Genomic DNA, 4,754 nt, shown 5'->3' on the forward strand with positions numbered 1-4,754 from the left:
CCCCACCTCAGCCTCGTCCAGCCCCCTCCCTCTCACACACACATTCACTTTTTTTTTTTAATTTTAATTTTCCCTCTTAATTCAATTTCTTTCATTTTTTAATTAAAATTTAAATTTGAAATCTTTTTATTTTTTTGGGGATTAAAATTTAAATTTAAATTGAAAGTGAGTGATAGTGAATATTGAAAAAAAATAATAGTGAATTTCGCTTAAAAAAATTAAACTTTGTGAATTTGTTAAAAATATTCAAATTTAAAAATCAAAAATTTATTATATTTGTATGTATGAATTTATAGTTAAAAATTTAAATTAGTTGGAGAAGAATTTTAATTATTTTGAATAAATTTGATGTTTAATTTGTGAGTAAAAATAAAAACATGATTATTCAAATTTTTTTACAATTTATAAATTTTTCTTATTTAATTAAATTAATTTTAATATTTAATTTATTATGTAGCATTTTAAAAATGACTTAAAATTTAATGTAATTTTTTTTTTAAATGATATGGCAGATGACGTGGCAGACGTGTCAGCCGTGTCAGACGTGGCAGCTGACATGGCAGCTGATGTGGAGGAGAGTGTGTTACACTCATCAAAAAAGGGTTTAAAATGTTGCTTTTTAGTGGGTTCGGGGGTCCAGATGACAAACATGTAAGTAGAAGTGTCCAACTTACAAAACCGACATAGTACAGGGGTCCAGAAGGACATTTTGCCTATATTATATAGAAAGTTGAGTTAGAGGACGATCAAGGGCAGTATAATCATTTCATTCTAATACTCAATAAAATTTTAGAAGACTCTTTGCTCTCTTTCACCATTTTTAGATATTGAAAGATTTTTGTGTAAGTTTATTAACATTATAAGTAGAATAATTTTTATGAACTTATTACAAGATCTAATGTTATCTTTTATGATATTATTTAAATATACATGTATTAAGTATATATGTATATTTAAGTTTTACTTATCTCTTATTCTTAATTGTCTAAATGGATAAATAAGTTTTGTCATTAATTATTATTTCTAAAGTATAATTTAATTACAATATAAATGGACGATCTTTTAGGAATTTATTATAAAATATACCTCTATTAATCATTTTTATTACTTATATCAAAATATATCTATAAAACTATCAGTCTATGATTTTTACTTGTATAAATAAATATTAAAATTTTATTATTATTAATAATTTCTTTTAAAAAAAATTGTTCATTCATTTCATTATTAAACGTCAATAATGTATGCACTTAAGTTACTATTTCTCACTTTTTAATTTTTTTCCCCCTAATTAATAGTGCTTATTTTTTCCTGCAGGGATTTGTTATATAAATGTTTTTTAAAAAATCATGATTTTAAGAAGTAAAAAAGAAAAAGATTGGCTATGTAAGGGAAAATAGACATTTTAAAAAGTTAGGATAAAAGAGAGAAGATGTCTACAATTCAAATTGAGAAAATGTTAATTTTAAAGTAAAATTGAGAATGTAAATAATTTTTGAGCAACTTGCATGGATTTTATAACTATAGAAGCTAATTACTTTCTCTCTTACAACTTTAGAATATTACATAACATTTTGTAAAAAGGTAGGCGTATATTAGAGAGCTGAATATAGTGTGATTTCTGATATATGACCAACTAATGTTGAAAATTTGAATTAATCAAATCCTTTAATATAAGGCGAAAATCAAGTAATATATCTGTGTTTGATAATTTCATTTTATTACTCTTTAGAATAAGTTCATTAATTTCATTAATATAAGACATAAACATATATATATATATATATATATATATATCTTGGTTATGTAATTTGATTAATTTTATTATTATTATTATTATTATTATTATTATTATTATTTAAATATTAAATTCATTAATATGGTGTATCTATTATCAATTTGATGAATCCAACAAAGCAAACACTTAGGGGTCGTTTGGTAGAGTGTATAAGAACAATGCAAAATATAAAGTATTAGTAATGCTTGCATTAGTAATACTTGTATTATTTATGCTTGCATTAGTTATGCATGTATTATTTATGCTTGCATTAGTTATGCATGTATTATTTATGCTAGCATTAATTATGCATGTATTATTTCTTATACATTGTTTGGTTTGATGTATAAGAAATAACACATCTTACATAATTTCTATAAAAGAAATTTGTTTACAAAAATACCCTTCTTTGATTTTGTACGCGTTTTTGTAACAAAGTTCTTTTGTTATTTCAAACATATTTGTTATTTCAAAAATAATTAGTATTGTTGAACTATTATATAGAGGTTTAGGATTAATTGTAAGACCTTTCTCTTTGCGCAAAAATGTTACGCCGACGGATTAACATAGTCGAAATAAAAATAAAATACAAGACGTAAAATTAAGAAATAGTCTCAATTTTTTTTTTAAAATCTTTTTAAAGACTCTCGAAGCAAAGAAAAAATGTGTTATAGTTATTTAAATCAACATTTCATTGTTGTCTATTCAAATGGTGGGAAAAGAGATTTTTGGCTAAAAAATACCCCTCCGTTAGATTTTTGGCTAAAAAATACCCCAAAAACAGATAGAAAATATCCCTGAACTATCTGAAATAGCTCAAAAATATCCCTCGTTAGATTTTTGGCTAAAAAATACCCCTCCGTTAAATATTTGGCTCAAAAATATCTCTCTCTCTAACGGAATTCAAAAAAGGATCAAAAATACCCCTGAACTATCTGAAATGGATCAAAAATACCCCTCGTTAGTTTTTCGGCTAAAAAATACCCCCTGTTAAATATTTGGCTCAAAAATACTCCTTCCCTTAACGAAATTCCACAAAGCATGCTACCTAGATAAAAAAAAAATCACGTGGCTATGCCACATTACCATCCACATGTAAAATGTTATATTTTCTAATTATATGACATTCCTTTTTTCTTTATTTTTATTTTTATTTTTTTTGCAAAGCAGTTTTATTGATTTGAAAAAAAATATGATCAGTAAAATTAAAAAATTCTAAAAATATTTAAATAAATATCAATGTTTTTACTAGATTTAGTTTAGCATTTTTTGAATTTCTCGACATTGGGAAGATACTAAATAAATTTTGTTAAAGGAATACAAATTATTCAATTTTTTTTCCATTATATGATAAACTTTTCACTTAGATTATTAAAGAAAATTATATCCATGTTTTTCTAATGATTAAAATATATTAAATGTCATTTACTTTTCTGATAGTAAAATTTTCAAAAATTCTAAGAATACTTGATGATTAAACATAAAATTAAAAAAACTATCAACATTCATTGAGTTCAGAAAAAATAAATCAACATCACTGAATATAATCTTTTTATTTAACTCTTTCATCAAGAAGAAAGGAATGTCATATAATTAAAAAATACTAACATTTTACATGTGGATGGTAATGTCGCATAATCACGTGGTTTTTTTACGGAAAAGGCTCAAAAATACCTTGATGTATTATTTGTTGTAGTACTTCCTAACGAAATTCAAAATCTAATCATACGTACGGAATGAATAATAGTAGAAAGAAATTGTTTTACTTCACCAGAAAAAGTTAGCCAACTTATTATATCGACATCTAAAATTTCTTGAACATTAAAGTTTAACACATGAAGCAGCAGCGCAATAGCATAGTGAGTAAATTATAAATACATTGTAGATTGTAACTATAGTTTTAATATTACCACTAAAGTGGTTATAACAAAACATAGAACAAACGTTGAGATGAGAATTGTTAGTTAAAGGCTCTAACTATGAACAGGGATTAGGGAAGAAACATATCATATAAATGCACGACCTCACCTCATAAGTCACAACTATACAGAAGAGGTGGTTTCTATGATTAGGAGTTCGAACTATATGACCTCCTGATCACATGGCTACAACTTCACTGTTGCACCAGGGATTCCCTAAAGACAAGATCGACTTAATCCCATTAGGATCATCAAAGTCGAAACATTTTTGAGCCTTTTCCGTAAAAAAAAAATCACGTAACTACACTACATTACCATTCACATGTTAAATATTAGTATTTTTTTTAATTATATGATATTCCTTTCTTCTTGATGAAACAGTTAAATAAAAATATTATATTCAGTGATGTTGATTTATTTTTTTTGAACTCAATGAATGTTGATAATTTTTCTAATTTTATGTTTAATCATTAAATATTCTTAGAATTTTTGAAAATTTCACTTTCAGAAAAGTAAATGACATTTAATATATTTTAATCATTAGAAAAACATGGATATAATTTTTTTTAATAATCTACGTGAAAAGTTTATCATATAATGAAAAAAATTGAATAATTTGTACTCCTTTAACAAAATTTATTTCGTACCTTCCCAATGTCGAGAAATTCCAAAAACGTTAAAACTAAATTCAGTAAAAACACTGATTTATTTTATTTAAATATTTTTAGAAATTTTTAATTTTACTGATCATATTTTTTTCCAGACCAATAAAAGTGCTTTGCAAAAAAATAAAAATAAAAATAAAGAAGAAAAGAATGTTATATAATTAAAAAATATAACATTTTACATGTGGATGGTAATGTGGCATAGCCACATATTTTTTTTTAATCTAGGTGGCATGCTTGGTGAAATTTTGTTTAGGGGGAGGGTATTTTTGAGCCAAATATTTAACAGAGGGGTATTTTTTTAGCCAAAAAACTAACGAGGGATATTTTTGATCCATTTCAGATAGTTCAGGGGTATTTTTAATCCCTTTTCGAATTTCGTTAGAGGGGGAG

The sequence above is a fragment of the Capsicum annuum genome, chromosome 7 (genome assembly GCF_002878395.1).
Source record: "Capsicum annuum cultivar UCD-10X-F1 chromosome 7, UCD10Xv1.1, whole genome shotgun sequence".
In the NCBI taxonomy this organism is placed as follows: domain Eukaryota; kingdom Viridiplantae; phylum Streptophyta; class Magnoliopsida; order Solanales; family Solanaceae; genus Capsicum; species Capsicum annuum.